Source organism: Chamaea fasciata, unplaced genomic scaffold, assembly GCF_029207755.1.
Source record: "Chamaea fasciata isolate MVZ Bird 193981 ecotype frontalis unplaced genomic scaffold, bChaFas1.0.hap1 SCAF_1, whole genome shotgun sequence".
NCBI lineage: Eukaryota > Metazoa > Chordata > Aves > Passeriformes > Sylviidae > Chamaea > Chamaea fasciata.
In genome coordinates, this window is record NW_027094086.1 from 146349478 (window position 1) to 146368177 (window position 18700).

The following is an 18700-nucleotide window of genomic DNA, read 5'->3' on the forward strand; positions in this document are numbered from 1 at the left end:
CTCTAACTGCCAAGCCAGTTTTTGGTACTCAGTGCCACCTGGATGGACCCTCTGGTGCCAAAGGCTATCTGAGCAGAACTTACGTGGATCATTTGGTTAAAAAAATCAAAATCTGGAAAAGCTTATTCCCCCCACTGCATTAAAAAAAAAACGGAGAAAGGGTTCACTCCAATTTTACTGATAGAAGTAGGGAATTCTGAATTTGAAAAAAAAAATTACCATTTAATTTCTCACTAACACAAAACTCTAAAGAGAAATAAACAGTCCATCAAGTAACAGGAAAGTTTCAAGTCAAATGCATTTTAATTAAATATGAATTATGAATAAATACACGATGAACTGAAATATAAAATGTTTTGACTATGACATCTGTAACAAAATTAACCAAAATGGTAAAGTAAAACCAAAATATTTTCTATATTTAAATGAAAAAAACCTGACACAATTAATTTACATTCATTTTCCATTTAAATTTGTATCAAAACTGAAACCAGTTTGTACCTGCAAAATGTGTCTACTTTGATTTAGATGTATTTCCTGATGGTTGCTAGATTTGAATGTTTTTGATCATCTCTAATTGAGAGAGCTCTAAAAGCCAAGAAACTGTTCAAAACACAGAGTATTTTAGATGAGAAAGAAAGGTGTGACTAGATGACTGTAGGTATGTCAAACGGCTGTTTGATGACAACTTGTATCAGGAATATTAAGAAAAAAAAGGAATAACACATGTTTTCAGAAATGTTTGTGAAATATTTTATATTTCTTCTCATTAACTCCTACACATTGAATGATTTCCCACACCTGATTCACCATGTTTTAGGCCTCTGCTTGAGTCTTACTTTACCAGTGAGGCCCATAAATGTCACATTTCTTAGTATAAAGCAATGAGCATGTGGAGAGTTTGTGCAACTGAATTAATAAATCTGAGTTAACACCTTTTCTGCATCTCACAGAAAACCTCAGCTATGTGCTTCTTTCAGGCTCTGGATTCTCAAAGGCTTTCACAGTTGCTTAACCTGAAGCTGATGAATGTATATTTCTAAATGTTACATTCATTTTTTCATGTATTTTTGAAGTGAAATAGATACCCAACTCTCTGCAGCACTGAAGCATCAGAATATAAACTCCCTGAAACCATCTTCATACGTATCTCACACACTGCTGTCAGCATCTTTGGCTCTCGCTCTAAATCAAACACAACTTGAGAGCTATGACAATAAATAATGAAGTTTTCAGGACGTGCTTTTGGGAGCATGTGAAAGCATGAAAGAGAACTGTACCTTTTGTTTGACAAAAGACGAAGTCTGTCCCCAGGTCTGATTTACTCAAGGGTCCAAAGTGACCTCCATGCCTGGCACTCTACAAGTCCCAGGGCATATGCCACATCCTTTTCACAGCTTCCCAGCCCTTTCTGAGCAAGAGCAGACATCTGGCCACCAGCCTCTGCACTGGGACAGGGGGAACCTCAGTGACCCAGTGCAATGCAGAACTGTGAAACAGCTCCTTCCCTGGTACACAACTGCATGTGGAGCAGGGGCAGAACGGGGAAATATCCTTTCAAAATCTACTGAAGCAATGTGGCCACATGGATGCAAAAGTTCCCCTACTCCTCCCTCTGAATTTACCTCAGATCCTAAAAAGGGAACAGTGCCCTAAAAATCAGCTCGGGAGGAGAAAATATCAAGCACAAGGGTCAAATAAACCTAGACTCATAGGTATGGACAGTGGAGGAAAGTAGCATGTACACTTTCTAGAACATGAAATTGATTTTCTTTTGAGTTTGAAATAAGCTCAGAATTATAGAAATGCTACCAAAAATAGGGAATGCTGCTACCTCTTCTACTGGAGGTATAATTTCCCATTTTTAATGCAGATTATTTCTTCTCTATTGTATCCTGAATAAAGGTGGGTGCTGTTATTTTTAATTGTTTGTATATGTCACCATACACACAGAGGTGAAACAAATCCAAGATCAGGTTCTGAGGAGAATGATGAGCACACCAACACTGAGCCTGTGCTAGGAGAAAAGAGAAAAGAGAAGCCTGTCTTGTTCAGCCTAGTGAAACAAAAGCCCAGAGGGGATGTGAATGTTGTCTATAAATACATCAAGGAATACAATAAGAGAGGAAACAGAGCTATTTAAGCTAAAGGACAACATTGGCACAAGAACAAATGGATATAAACTGGCCATGAATAAATTGAGGCTGAAAATTAGAAGAACGTTTCAAAGCAACAGAGAAGTGAGGCTCTTGAACAATTTCCTCGTGGGAGTAATGGTAGTAAATGACCTAATTTGTTCGAAGATGGATCAGCTAATTAGTTTATGAAAGGGTTTATCCGACAGAGGCTGACTACTGCAACGGGGCTGGCCTCAGCCCCAGATGCCCTTTGCAGCCCCACATTTCAAAGTAATTCAAGGTATTCCACTTCCTTATTGAATGGCATTTCATGACAGTTTCTAAATCCAATTTTTTTTTTCTGAGTGATTCCATTATGCAATGCCACTGATGTGCACATTACCTTCTAAACACCAAAAAAATATCCCTGTATGCGGGAGTTCTGGTTTGTTTGGGGTTTTTTTTCAGACATGCACCACATTAAGATCAAGCAAAGTGGTGTTCAGATGTTATAGGGCACAAGGGGTGGAGGTGGTAGACAAAGGTAAGCCAAGGCAAGAGCAGCATCCTTGTAAAAATTCTTTTGAGGGAAGCAAACCATGACCTACAACTCTTAGTATTTCCTTCTTGCTTCATCTTTTATACACCAAGCATTGAGTGTTTCAATCAGATTTAAGCAAAGCTGTGAACTAAGGTGGTTCATAAATTTCTGAGTGAAGGAGATGGAGATAAGTGGCCCTCTGGAGGACAGAGACTGTTCTTGATTACTCATTTCTGGCTGTTCATCATTTCCAGCTACCTGAGAAGTCAGGTCTCCTCCTGCCTCTCATTTAGTGATATTTTTTCCTTTGTACCTTGTCGAACCCCCTGGCTGTACTGACCCTTGCCTTGATAAGTGCTGATGTCTTTGTGAAGATGCACAGAGAAGAATACAGCTACACCAGTTCCATACTTTTCTCATGATACACACAAATAGAGTTTAATTATTTGGAAGTTTTAGTTTGGTTTTTTGGTTTTCAGGGGTTTTTTGTTTGGGGGTTTTTGTGTGTTTTGGTGTTTTTTTGGGTTTTTTTGTGGGTTTTTTTGTTTGTTTTGTTTTTTGGGATTTGTTTTGTTTTTTTTTTTTTAAGGAATGGAAACACACTTTGGTCACTTGACTGACTATTTTACCAAAACATGATTCTGGTGAACTGAAATTTCTCACTTCCCAAACCACTTTCCAAAGCAACGAATTTTATGATGTCGGCAGGTTTGGCGACAAATCTTGAAGAGGAGGATGATGATCTTTTGTGTGTTCTTAAATGCCCAGCACATTCCTTCCCTCAGGGTGCAGCCTCTCACTGCTTTCAGGGTTTGAGGGGAGAAGGTTGGGGGGTTTTTTGGGGGGCTAGGTTTTTTGTTTGGGGGGTTTTGTTTTTTGGGTTTGTTGTTTTGTGAGTTTTTGGGTTTTATTTTATTTGGCATTTCTTAGTTTTGCCTTTTTTTTTTTTTTTTTTTTTTTTTTGCAGTAAATCCCTTTCAGAGAGAATTGAAAATTCATCTTTTGTGAGTTAAGGTACTACTAAAAAAAAATCAACAGATGCAGCATTTAAGGGCAGAAGAAAATTGCACTTCATAAACAGGGTTATTCTGGGGCAAGGATAGTCTATTGTCTAAATGTCACCCTGGTACTTTGGGTTTTGCAAAGGGAAATTGTACAATTGAAAACTGGCTGCAATGTTGTGTTTTCAGTTTGAAGTTTTTAAAAAGTGGGGGGTTTCAAGTTGTGGGGTTTTTATTCATGTGAACCACTCGAGAGTGAACTTTAATATTTCCAGTTAAATTGTGAAAGAGGTGGGACAGTTCTATCCCTAAAGGATACACATAAAGGATATAGTGTTTCTTGCAGCCCACCGCCTACATGTAATGACTAACTAACTGAACAGGTGACCACCACTTTTGAAAACACCACTGAACATCCTGCACAGATATTTGAAGTGTAACCCCACCACGATCTCAGCCCAGGACACTTTGTGCCTACTGAGCTATGAGTAGGAGGCCAGCCTAGGGACAAAGACTGAAAGACAGGACATCAAAATTCATTCACACTTCCTTCTCCATCTCTTCAAACCCTACAATCTGTGGCAATCCTGCCAGTCTTTCCTGGGGCACTCAACTTCCTGGCGTCCAGTTTGTGCCTCAAACACAACACTGCTTTCTGCACCAGCCCAGTGGGATACACAAAAAACATGGCTCAGAAGAGCTTGTTTGGCTACCAGTTTGCACAGTTATGTCTATGTAAAAAGACAAAACAGCCCACTGAACATCTTCTGTTCAGAGGCCAAGCAGGAGAACTCCAGCCATCCAGCTGCAGTCCCTTGCTCCTCCAAAACAGGGAGCATACGTTGGCAGCCCACTGGGAATGTTCTTTAGCCTCTGCTGTGGCTGGAGCTGTGCCCAAACACTTCTGAGGGCACCAACAGAGGAAAACTGTGCCAGCAACTCTGTAAACAGACTGACACCAGACCACAGGCAGCTGGCAGGCCCTGCCCTGGCCCTGGGCAGCTCACTGCATGGAAATGTTCAGTACATCAGGCATTTCAGAGGGAAGTGAGATCCCTGTAGTCATACAGAAGTTTCCTTTTGTACCAGAACAAAGGAGACTAACAATGATATCACAGCAATTTTTAAGATTTTTTTTAGGATATCCCTCAGAAGACACTACAGGGAAAATGCTGGGTTTAATCCAAAACCCTCTAACAGCAACAAAAAGATATTCATGAGAGCTTCAGTGGCTTGTGCTAGGCTGGGAGAGAAAGTAATACCATGGATTAGAAACTATGTAAAAAGAAAACATTAAAAATACATGGCACTTTTCAATGTATTGAGGATAGGAAGAGGTTTTTACCAAGATTTCAGTTTATAGATTTTGAGGGTAACGTGTTCAGGAGTGGCAACAATTTCAAGCAAGAGAAATAGCTGTAGTCAGGCTAGGAAGCACTGAAAAAATGTATTTGTACTTCAACAAGGCAAATGACAGCCTGATTCGATCAAATCTAGTAGTTTGTTAAATGACCAATATGTAGGGAGGCCATGTTTGACATAATTATGCAACTTTACCTATTTTGATTTGGGTGCCAAGCTATTGCAGGAAGTAAAGATAAGCACATATAAAAAGCATTAACCATCAAGGACAGATCATCAATTACTGTAAATTGGTCCTAAAGCCAGTAGACCTAAATTAATTTAGTTTACTTTGGCTACAGCATTGTGACAGCAGCACTGCCAAAAAATCTGAAAGCAATCATGGATGATTTTGAATTCCTGTAGCATGAAAGGGCACTCATAAAACAGGATTGCTCCACAGGGACAAGAATTACTGATAGACTATTTATGGAAAACTGACCAATATTGTTATATTTAACCTCCTGAAAAATCTAGTGAGGTATCACTGTGAGTAAAAGCTTCTGCAAATAGATGAAGTTCCTGAATCGTCATGGTTATGGACTATATGCTCTTGGAATATAAAAATACTGATACAGTTCTCAGTGCAAGGTAAAGACAAATTAAACTGAGAACACAACTTTTGAGGTGGATGAGTGAACTAAAGAGACCAAGTTTTCTGAACAGAGCAGGCAGCTGCTTCAAGTGTGAGCTCACAAATTGATCAAATAGTGGAAAAAAAAAGTATAAGGAATAAATTCTTCATGCTGTAGGTGCATGCATCCTGAAACAGCTATGTTTAGATAATGCAAAAGCATAAGCTGTTTTTCCAGCTATTTCCCAGTAACACAGTGACTGGTGCATGAAATGAATGAAGCTGAGCTGTAACAGGAGCCAACACCTGATTTACATGTTCAACAATATTGGGAGATGAAGACAACAATACTGGAGAGGGAAATTTAGATAAGAACAGGCAAAAACCTCAGAAACCAATTATAGAAGTTTTAAGGTCAAACCCAAAGAAACTGAAAGATTATTTTTTGATCCAAGTCCTGATTCAGCCTTTGATGTTTTGTTTTGGTGGATGACAGTCAGATATTTCCCTGAAAATATTCTGCTTATTCACTGAAAAAAAAACTTCACACAATCCCTTTTTTTTTTTTTTTTTTTTTTTTTTTTTTTTTTTTTTTTTTTTTTTTTTTTTCCTGGAACAGCATCTGAAAGTATTGTCCTGAAATAGAAATCAAAGGAAGAGTTTTCTGCTAACAATACTAAACCTCCCTTTATTGGCAAAAACCTATATGAAATAATCTTTTGTTTTCTTTAGGGCCATGCTGTAGCCTCGTCCCCTGTTCTGTGCCTGCTTCTGGACACTGGGAAGGCATTGAAACAGCAACTAGGCCCAGGTTCCTGCATCTACATTCAGTCTTTTTGCCTGACTGCTTCCACCTTTTCATCTGTTGCTAAATCAGGATCCCATTTTGGCCAGCTTGGCTGCAAGGCAGGAAGCACATACATCATCAACAACGTGTCATGTCACTGCCACAGGGAAAACTCCTCTTCCAAGGGAGGTCCTCCACCAGCAGCCCAGCAGGACAGAGGCATCCAAAGCAAAGACTAAGGAATCAGAAAGGTATGAGAAAAGTTTTAGGGTTGAATGGCAAGTTTCACTTAGTTAGAATCATAAAATTGTTTCGGTTGGAAGAGACCTTTTTGATCATCGAGTCAAACTATTAACCCAGCACTGCCAAGCCCACCACCAAACCAGGTGCCTCAGTGCCACATTACAGCTTTTAAATTCCTCCAGGGCTGGTTCCTAAACCACTCAATCACCACAAGTCCAACATCCCTAGCTCCCTCAGCCTTCTTCCAAAGGTCATAAACTCCTTTTTTTTTTCCTGAGTGCCTGCCAAAGCCTCCTGTTCAGCCAGGCTGTCTTCCCTGCTGGCTTGTCCTACAGCACATGTGAATTTCCTTCTTGAGGAATGTCCAGCCTACCTGGACCCCTTTTCTCTTCAGGACTGTCTCTCAAGGGACTCTCTCAGCTAGGCTTGGACTGTTTCCTCTCTGCTGTAATGGATTTCCAGCTGACATCTGGTAAGTTGAAGTCCCCCAAAAGAACAAGAGCCAACGATAGCAAGACTTACCCCAGATGCTTATAGAATATTTCATCTGCCTCCTCATCCTGATTTATTATAGACTCCCACCGTGGTCCTGCTCTGTTGGTCTTTTCCCTGGTTGCTACCAATAAACCTGAACCTGATTGTCACCATCCTTATCCTCCAGGCAAGTTACTCGAGTTTAGCCAATGTCCTTGCAAAAATGAACCTGGCTGGAATAAAATCCACAGAAAACAGCACAAACTAAGGCCTGAAATAAATTCCACAAGTGAAACATTGTGATGATTAAGATTAAATATGAACATCAATGTTAGCTTTTTTCTCATTTCCTCTGACACCCCAACCGCACTCAGGCATCAATGTTTGATATTGTCAATGGAGAAAAATGGGCATTTCCAGCAAATTTCATCTAGATGTCTCAGTTAGTGAAAAGCAGTCCTTGAGAGATGTCTCTTTCTTCCTGAATCTTGTCCCTTCAGTGAGTAGTTCACCCACAGAAATTAACTCTCACAGCCCTCAGTTAGAAGAAATTAATTACTCTCCAAGCAAGCAAAGAAATTGGAAAAAGAAGGAGCTTGTAGTGTTTCATATATTAACAGTGGGCACTTGCTCTAGCCTCATGAAAAGCTAATCTTTGTTCTGAACTCCTCTAGTTCCACTTAGATATTTTAGCGTGTCTTAGTTTCACACAGTGTTGGAGCATGACTTAAAGTATTTGCATTAATAGCAAAATTCATAATGGACTCTGTGACCTTCTACCATTTTTCTTGTTGCTGACAAAAAGTCTTTTTGATACAGGAATTCTTTTTTCCCCCTTTTTTTTAACTCTTTCCTCTTTTTTTCTTTTTTTTTTTCTTTTTTTTTTTTTTTTTTCAGTTATGGGGTGGATTGCTTGGGGAGCTGTTTGCAAAAACTGCCAAAACCTCAGAATGTAGGAGATGGCCTTGTTATGTCTTCCTTGAGATAATAAGGGTCCCACAGATTGTACCTACAACGCTGCAAAAAGTTATACCAAAGGATAATTTCTCCTATAATGTCAAAGATTTCAGTGATCAGAGCTACAAAAAGAGCATGATTAGGTATCTTAATTACCTTTACACAAATCCTCTGTGTTCTTCTTTTCCTCCTGTGCATACTGATGCATTGCTGCCATCATAAACAGACTTAAAAGGCAAGGGTTGCCGTACTTTGCGTGGAAATTACTTTGCTCCCCCACAGTATTTACCTGCAGCTGTTGTCACATCAATCTTTCTTTAAAGTTTCAGTATGGCCTTCTGTGCATTTTTTTCAGGCTGATGCAGTTTTGTGGCACCCACTATTAACTCTGTCTCTAGCAATTCTGTGCATCTCATTTGGGTGTCTTCACATGCAGTTCTTTCACTCTTAATGGGAATGAATTTTTTCTCAGCTGTCATTTTAATACATACACTGTCATGTCACAGAGTTTACTCATCCTTATAATGCTAGTGATTTCTGCCTTCCTCTATTTTTTACCTTTTTTTTTTTTTCTTACTCCACAAAGCACCCTGTTTCAAAGAAATAAAGGATTTAACAGAAAGTGCAAAACTGCTGAGCTTCTTTGGACACAGGGGCAAAAGATGCCCAGTTCCACAGGAAAACATGCTGATTCCCCCTGATTTTAACCATGTTCAGTGCATTAAATATAACCCCATGCCAGTATTTTACAGATCTGCTGTGCACAATAGACAGTAATGGCTCTATAGAAGCTCTTAGGGCCTTTTATGAGAACTCTCAATATGAGAGAGACTTTTATTCTTTTTGACAAGTGGATCCTTTAAACTACTCTAGTAAAGGAAAGAATGGAATAAGGCAAAGCTAAAATTTTTGCTTTTGCTCAGCATGTCCAGATCAATGCTAATTAAGGCAAACTATAAAAGAGACTTCAAGGGATTTCAAGTCTAAATGTAATTATGTGTAATACAACTATTAAAAACAGATCAGAAATCTAGATGTTGAGTTTTAATGAATCCCTATTTTTCTCAGGCTGAGACACCTGTAGTCATACACACACCTATCTGAAATGCATTCACAACAACCCAAATTTAGACCAAATTCACCTGATTTTGGGTCTTGTTATGACAGCCAGTCTATTAGAGAGTTGCATAATCCTTTTGCTGCTCTATATAGGCAGTCAGTGCAATGAACTGAGGACAGAGGTGATGTGATTTCAGTAATCCATGTAGCTGAGGAGGCTTACAGCTCCATTCTGTAGTAGATGATTTTTTTTTTTTTTTTTTTTTTGGTCTGGGCATAAAAGCATAATTCTTTTCAAGGTCAGATAAAGTATTTTGCAATAATAGAAGGGGGGAGTACTGAAAGCATTTAGTTACAACCAAACCATCAAGCATGCACTGTTTCTGGAAAAGATGGCACATAGATCCCCAGAGATGAAAGTGTGTGGTTTTTTCACTTTTCTTTGGTGTGTGTCATTGCTGTTTGTCATTCAGAGATTGCTATGTGTCATTCAGAGTTGCTGAAATGTTTAGGAAGGGAAATACAGAATTGCAGGCTGTTGAAGTATGCCATGAGCAGAACACTACATTCTATCAAAGAGCCTTCTGCAGATTTTACCTGTCCACCTTCCTGTGGAGAAAAGGATGTCTTTTAGTGGAAGACTTGATAAAGTTGGGAAAACTGTCAGGTTTTTGGATACACAATGAACTTCTCCAGGTCTGGCACAGAAACACCTATCTTCAAAAACAAGTGCAAGCTTAGAATAGCTCTTCAGAATTTACTAATTATCTGAATCAGACTGCCTTAGAGAAAAGGCACCTCTGAAGCAGAAGGGGATGTTTTGCAGAGATCAGGCTGACAAAGGTGGCTTCTCCTATGACAAATGGAAAGGAAGACAGTTAATTAATCAGTGGTGAAACATACAAGAGTCCTCAAGGAAAGCAGAAAGTTTCCTACAGATATAACTTTCACCAGGCTGATACCAGGGCTCAGCGCACTCCCCAGATGCAGGGACAGAGATTAGAGGCGACATCAAGAAGTCACTGGAGCAGGGCAGCCTCCTCATGGGACAGCTGAGCTGAGTTTTGCAGGGGGAGGGTGAGGCTGCGGCGCTGTGGAAATCCAGGGAGGGCCGGGGCACTCAGAGAAAAGCACTGATCATCACAAAACGCTTTCCTGGAGTGCTGCCACCATCCTTTGGCAGGACGGCAGAACAGCACCGGCAGCTCTGCTGAGCACGGCAGAAGGTCCAGGCGTGGCGAGAGGAGTCTGCTCCTTTCAGGAGAAGTAACAGGGCAGCATCCATCACTGCTCCTTCCAGTGTCCCTCCCAGGGACAGGGGTCAGACTGGCAAATTTATGAGGTCACTGTGGCCAAATCCAAATTTTCTTCAGTATATGCTTGAACCTCTGGAGTTTCAGCCATAACTCACACAAACACTGCAATGAAACCATCAAAATTATAAAGACGAAAATGAAAAGCTTATGTTACCATACTGATTTAAAATTTTCAGGACTTTTATCTGCCTATGACAGTTACACCTGAAGGCTACGGCTGGTACAGACAGAGGGTGGGATTTTCAAATGTACCATTGATGTGACCTGGCTCTTGCCAAAAGCAAACTCATTTCAGTTAACTAATAATCACTGCCCTGCAAATATGTCATCCTTGAGTTATCATCCTTCCACTGTACCAAGAAACAGCATGAGTTAAAAAGCCCTGAGTTCTCCTGGGCCTTCAGACACATACAATTTCCCTGGAGATGAATACAACAACTAAATGCTTTACAAATCTGTACTATTTTTTTTCCTGCTGATAGAAAGAAGAAAAGGGCAGCAAAAATGGCTGAGTGGGTGAAAGGTGGAAAAGAATCTTTTCACCTGAACACCTGATGTTCCTCTTTATCCTGGTTTTTAATCTGTCTAATCTGAGCTATGGATTTCAGGGTCAGTAGTTAGTAGGAAACAACAAAGATAGTGGGGTAAATATTCCTTCAGGAGTTCCACTGCTACTGAAGCAATACAGGGTCTTACTCTGCACTGATGCTGGAACTGTGAGGGCTGAATGAATCCAGCCATCAGCCAGCAGGAAGAAGTCAAGCATGAGCTCCTACAATACACAGAAATACCCACTGGAAAGGGTATCTCTCCAAGGAAATGATCTCCAAATTAAAGCTGTGAGTTCTGCAGAGCCATTCACTCTGTCAGCTTCTTGCTCTGTCTCTTAAAGAGTGTTCTGTTGCTGCTTACTTCAAACTCACAGCATCTGGTCTTCCTACAATACAGCTACAAAGCTTATTCTGTTCAGAATCACAGGAAGTATTTCCAAATCAGTTTCCAATGTGTCTGAGATTCCTTCTGTAAGTTTTTCAGCTGGGATGCAGAGCACCAAGGCTGGAGTGGAATTGGTAGAATCTCTCACGTATCCATCTTTCACAAATATCTTCTCTGATAGTACATTTTATATTAGCAGTAATAAGCATTAAGCCAGAAAAAGCCCAAAGTTTTATACAGGTTTCTTCTTCCTTTCTTTTTATATAAATCAAAGAATTATCCCCATTATCATCTTGCTTGAAATAAGATGATGAGAGAAAATGTCCTGGGGCACTATCTAAGGTGTCAAGGTCACAGAAGAAAATATATCCCCATGAACAATAAAGGCAATGGTTGTTCTTTTGAATTTAGTGTAACATACATTCAATTTTAATTGAAATTCAGCAAAGTTACTGCAAAACTTCTCTTCTTCCTGATAGTGTAAATGCCAAAAATTATAAACTCAGATGAGCAGTATGAAGAGGAAATTATTAACTTCCAAAGACATGGAATCAGCCTGCATAGACCTTTTATAGCCCTCATGTCACATGCACATGCTGTGCTACAGTTCAGAAACTATTTGTTTTCTCATACAGCATAGACATTTTTCAGTGTTTCCCTACTGGTTTCAACATCACATTTTACCTGTTGACTTCCTTATTTTCTTGCATCACGGATTTGAATCCATCCTAAACATTTGCAAAAGTAACTACTGCCTGAAACAAGCAGAACGAGAGAACATATTCCAAGGTCTTGTGCTAAATTTATCAAGCAATTTTTTTACTGTTCTTCAAAAACAAAAGGCAAGGGGTATACCCTACAAATGGCATTGTAAAGGGATGAATCCTACTCCATGAGACATCCCTAGAAGAAAAAAACTTTTCAAAGCCTTCCACGTGAGGGGTGCAGGTTCCTGGATTGTAAACTGTGCTGAAACACCCAGTTGTACCCATATGCTTAATTCTCCACTGCTTTTCAAGTTAAATATGCATTTTTAAAAGGACTTGATTTCCTATTTGCTTGAACCCTTTCAATTTTTTTGTTTGCTTGTTTTAAGAGCTACAGAAACTTTTAGGTTTGAAAAGATCTTGAAGATCATCAAGTTCAACTGTTAACTGAGGTCCACCACCAAACCATGTCCCTCAGTGCCACACCTACACATCTTTTAAATACCAGCAGGGTATTTAAACACTGTTCCAGTGTTGGACAGCCCATTCAGTGAAGTTTTTCCAGCTATACAATCTAAACCAATCCTGGTACAACTTGAGGTCATTTCCCCTTGCCCTGTTCCCTGTTTCCTGAGAGAAGAGACTGACTCATGCCTGGCTACACTCTCAGGGAGTTGTAAAGAGTCACAATGTTCCCCCTGATCCTCCTTTTCTCCAGATTAAACATCCACGGCCTCAGTCACTCACCATCACATTTGTGCTCCAGACTCTTCACCAGCTTTGTTGCCCTTCTCTGGACACACTTTGTCAGGATGGAGGCTTAAAGTTTGAGTCTATTGTAATTAACTATGGCACAGAAAGATCAGGACTGGGAGAAATCCCTCTGGAGCAATTTGTTTGAGGAAACTACTCCAACAACAGCCTCAGTCAAGCTGCATCTCAACAGCCAGTGGGTCCCCCCTGTGACTGCCCCCACCTGCCTCCACACTGGCTATGGACTGAGTGATAGCTGTGCTCTAGACACAGAAACTCAAACAAAGAAATGAAATTAGAATCAGTCCCCTACAGATGGCTCTGTCACTATAGAAGCCACCTGCTCTCAAATTAACACTTGTTTATACATAAATTTAGAACACCATAATAAATTAACACCCACTCAACAGAAATAAGCTCTTCTGAATGGTGCTTCTCTTCCCAGTGGATAATGGGAGGGTAAATGCTTTTTCCCTTGAAGGCATTCAGAGAAGAAATGCCATTGCAGCAGAAAGAGTGGAAGTGCTGTGGATGGAGTAAACACTTTCTATGTGCCAGCATTTACTCTGCAGAGAAGACTTGGGTTAGTAATTTTGCAAACACTAGCTTTGAGTAGACACATTACCTATATCAATGACTCAAATCTAAAAAATGTACAGTCAGGTATTAAATCAGTAAAGTGGTCAAGCTTAAAGTTCATGCAAAAATTAAAAAAATAACAGGTCTAGAGAAAATTTTTAAAAAGTAATAATAATAAAAGAATAAAACATGACAAAAATGAGATTTTTTAGCACAGACACCAGGAAAGTGGCTTGGAGCTGTTTAAAAGATTAAGGACTTTCACTGTGAGGAAAAAAAATCCCAAATCAGTTAGTTCAATGTGCAGCTGAAATGAAGGCAGCAAACAAAATGTGTGGTTGCTAGGAGGATATAAAATAAATCAAAAGCACTACAGTAATTGCTATACACTGTAAGAAAGTGATAAGACCTCTCTGGGTATATTATACCTAGTCTTTGTTATCATATCGAGGAAAGCTCCCATGCATTTTCAAAGAATGCAGTGCAGAGGAAAACAAAGTGAACAGCCAGCCTGAAAAATTTAAATTATTAACTACAGATTGAGTTTGGAAGAGAAACTGACAAACAGCAAAAGACAGAGGCTGACAGATGTGAGTCTGAACATTGAATATTACTGACAAAAAAAAAAAAATCTGCTTGGGTCTGTCAGGCCCAAGGTTTGGTTATTAAATTCTTGCCCCTTCCTGAAATCAATGGACTTCACAAATGCCTCCTAACCATCCCTGTGTCCACCATCTCCCTGAGGGTAGAACAGAAGCCATTTCAAAGTCCTGAATGTGTCCTGGTCAAAAGCAACCCACCTTTGTAGCTAGTCCCAACCCATCAGTAAAGATCCCAAGTGAGATGTCATCTTATACGGATTCAGACGTGTTGGAGTGTTGGACCTTGATCCTTCCAGTAGAGGCCTCCTGAAATACCTTGGACAAAGAATTTTATGCCATGGTTTCCAATTGCGGAAAGGTGAAAGGACCTTCCTGCCTTCCAGGAGTAAGATGGCAAAGAATGCATTAAACAGCAATGGAATGACTTCAACAAAACATTACTTCTCAAGATAAATTGGCAGATTCTCTCTCCCCTACACCCCAGACATACTCTGACAGGTTTTAGAAATATTGGATACAAAACATGGAATGGATGCTTCATGCAAAAGTCATGAGACACAGCTCTTAGTTTTCTCATGTATACGAAGTCGCAGGGGAATACCCCGAAATAATAAAAGGAGTCGGCACAGCAAACGCAGGTCCACTCAATATGATTACTGCTACGTTTCTCCTTTATTCTGTGTAAGATGGCAGGTTTTATACACTCTACATAGTTTACACTTTTAGATACATTCTCATTGGTACATGGCACAAGAAAGAATGCAAACACCTATTGTTTTATAAACTGTTTAAGGTAGCTACTATGTTCACACCAATTACTATACTTGTTAACTACTATGAAACCCTTTGACCCTTGCAACACCTTAAGTGAGTATTTCTACTGCGACACACACTTGGCACTAATTTCTATCTGCGTCACAACCTAGACAGGCCTCAGTGCCACGGCCTAGAGGCCTAGCATATTGCTCAGTCTGGATGACTGAAGTAAAACTCATCTCCTACATGTATACAAGAAGATAAGGAATTATCCAGAGTCATCCCATCTGGATTTTGGCTCTTGACTCAGGGCACGAAGTTGGGAATGCAGATACCTGTAATTACAGTCTGTGTCCCAGAATGGTTTGCCTGAAGGAGTTCAGCTATGGCCTTTCCAAAAGAGATCAAAGTACAGCCCTCCTGCCAGGGCAGAGTTTCTGTCCAACACCATAACATCATCAGTGTCTTGTTCCAGCTGGCCAGACTCTGCCTGGGCTGTCAGTTCTCACCAGCTTCCATTTTCACTGCTCTTCAGATGACTCCAAAGACCATGGGCTGTGTGTCTTCATTTGTAACTCTTGTACCCTCACTGCCCACCTATTTATTGATCTGTTGACCTCGTGTCTAAGTCTGTTAAATACACAGCTATCCACATAAACTGCAGCAATGCAGTCATAAACCACAAACTATTAATCAAAAAAATGCATTACCTTGTTTCTTATTATATTAGAAATCGAAACTGCAGTGAAGTCACTAGCGTATCTTCCATTAGGAATGACATGAGTGTTCTGCAACATTTTTCAGCACAAGAAACACAATGGCCAAACAGTGACACTGTTCAGGCCAAGGCTGGAAGCTCTGAGACAGAGGCTTGTGATTAATGCTTCACGTATTGGGTGGGGGGAATTGCTTTTGGGTACATCCATCAAACTCCACCAACTATAAAGAGAGCCTGGAGGGGACCAGAGTTCTCACTTAAATTTGTCAGCAAGGTTGGATGAACCCAAGCACACAATTCCATGTAGCAAAGAGAACCAGGGTTTTGCATCAAGAGCAAAAAGCTGCTGCTGTTAATCTAGCTACCTGTTGGAACTGGGAGAGGATTTTATCCTATGGATATGATTGAGAAGGTTACTCCCCAAAACCCTTCAAATGCTAGAAAAGATTCAAGAAACTGGGCAGGAACAGGACCCAAGACCTGATACAGTGCTAGCCAAACTCCAACGAGGCTCAAGGAAAATGAAAAAGACTGAAAAATTCTGGATAAAGTCCCTTGCAGGAGAAAAAATGACCAAAAAATAAAACAAAACCCCACAAACATCTCTGCCTGGGATATTCTTTATCAAAATGTCAGAGAGTTCACATTTCTCTTTGAATTAAAAAAAAAAAAGGACTAAGTCTCTCTCTCTCTCTCTCTCTCTGTGTAAAGAATGATTATTACAAACGTAATATAATATCTTCATCAAGAATGGGCTCTGATGCATTGTGCAATGTGCTGTATAAAAAACAGAAGGAGCCTATGCACCTGGAATCCCAAATTTCAGAGAGAAGACAGCACACAGACATGGACAGACAGACAGGAGAGAAACAGGGGGAAAAGAATGAAGGATGGTAAAGAGCAAAAAGAAAAATAATTTGAAGGATGATAAAGAATGATAGTGAAATAGTTTCATGAATGCTTACATGTGGCTCCTCTCATGCAAAGGAAGAAAGTTAGTCCTTGTTTGAAGATGTATGTGGGTAAATGCCTCCCATATGTACAATCACATCTTGTGATGATGGCCCAAACTGCTCGTTAGCTGTTTTCATTACTGTTTCTCTTTTAATTCTTGCACACACAATAATATTATTGAAAGGCACTAAAGGATGTTAAGTCTGGACCCAGATAATTTTATTTTTCTGCCCAACACCTTCTACTGAGACAGCTTTCATTCCACTGCCACTTGTGCTGTCACTGGAATCATTAGTGGGTGTTAGCTCAGCCTCCTTTGGGTCACCATAATCCTCACACTCCTGGGGCTTTGTACAGGAGTAATTTCCCCAAGGAATCCCACCCCTCTTAGCAACTCATAAAACATTACAAATTACCTGCTCAGCCTAAAATGAGCAAAACCTGCTAAAAACTACACACTTCCCTTTAGTTTCCTGGTCTTGAGGGCACAAGTGACTGGCTGTGTTCTAAGAGGTCCATAACCCTGCCATGGCCCAGCCAATCCTCACAGTAATAGCTGCTCCTCACCCCCAAAAGGAACCAACATTTCCTTGCAGAAAGAATCCCCACAAGTTCAAAGAAAGAAGCAGAGCCCTGATGCTTCACCATGGTGTTGATACCTCAGGAAGGCAGCATGGTCTAGATAGCAGCTTCTTTGCTAGCAGTTTCTCTGCTGGGCTGTTTCCCAGAAGCCTTAAGCAGGATGCCATAACTTCGTTATTTGTCAGTTACTCATGGCCCTTAAAATAACATTATATCACTGTCTGGAAGAGCAGACAGAAACTAAAACAGGGGAAAATATTGGCTCCCTGGGCAATGGAACTACTGAAGTCTTGTCTTCTGTGGCTCATGGTGAGATTCTCTGATGTCTAACAAGATATCAGCTCCTGCTGATGCTTGTTCCTTGACTAGAGCATTCCTTTGTAGAGTGCCTCCAGTATCTCAGTGAGTAAATCCATCCTGCAGGCTTTAATATGGTGGAGGCACAAAAAGAGTCTCCTTTATGAAGCCATTGATTTTCATGAAGCTTGTCAGACCTTTCATCACATCTACCTGATACTGGTCGGTTCAATCAAAAAAGCTACTGGAGAGAAGCAGAAGCAATTTTGCACTCACACACACATTGTGGTCATTTCACCTCATTTTCACAGAAACCCAGCCTAGAGATGTTCCTCTCTGTGCAGGCCATTGAGAAAGCACTTCCAACAGAATGAAATTATTCACACTGTATCACAGAGGCAAGTTCTCAGCACGTACTCTCTGCTAACTATGCTCAGTCGATGCAGAATCCACCAGCTCCAGGCTCTGAATTAACATGCAGACCAGCAATACAAAAACCCAGTCTCTTCTGCAGTTTCTATTCATCAGTTCAAGCAGGGATGAATGTACTTTATTTTTCTCCCCAGATGGTTGGAAGCTGCAAAGTAATTTAGCAGCCTATGTTCTTCTGAAAAATTATCATGCTTTTTCTATCCTGGGTGACTTCTGCATCCCCTGCTGGCTAGCTTAATGGTACTGACAGTTATGGAATGATATTGTTTTTATTATGTGCCTTTTTAAATTGCATTTTGACACACAGTCTATCCATTCATGAGTCTTTAAAGAAGAAGCTTTGCCCAAGTGCCTCCTACATCTAAGTAGCAGAATAGTTACCTTGAAAAGACACTGAAAATGAGCCAAGGTGCCTTTGGGACGGGAGTGCTCATTTTCAGTCCTTTCATTTTGCCATTCTCTAAAGAGGCCATGAAACTACTTACTGACTTGTGAGAGTCAGTGAAACACTTCAGGAGAAGTTTTCCTCTGGATTCTAGTCCTAGCTTGGAGCCACATAGAGAAATCAGGAAATGGTATGATTTTAAGAAGGATTGTTCTCTTCACTGAGACCTCACAAAGGCTGGCATCTTCCTGCCACTTGTGCATGTAGGAGCAGTGGGCATGGCTGTGAGACTGGTCCCCTGCGACATAAAAAGGGAAAGGGCCACATGTCTCTGTTAATAAACCATCCAGAGTCAAGGGCCATTTGTGGGCACTGGTCCTGAGGCCTTTACAAATTTAAGTTTTTTACACAATCACCTGCATGGTTTTGGCCCATGACAACCCCTGCTCCTCCAAGCAACTGCTGGGTGCACTGAGAGTTAACACAGGTGCTGGCTCATTGCCAAAAAGCGGTTTTCATCCTTCCTGGG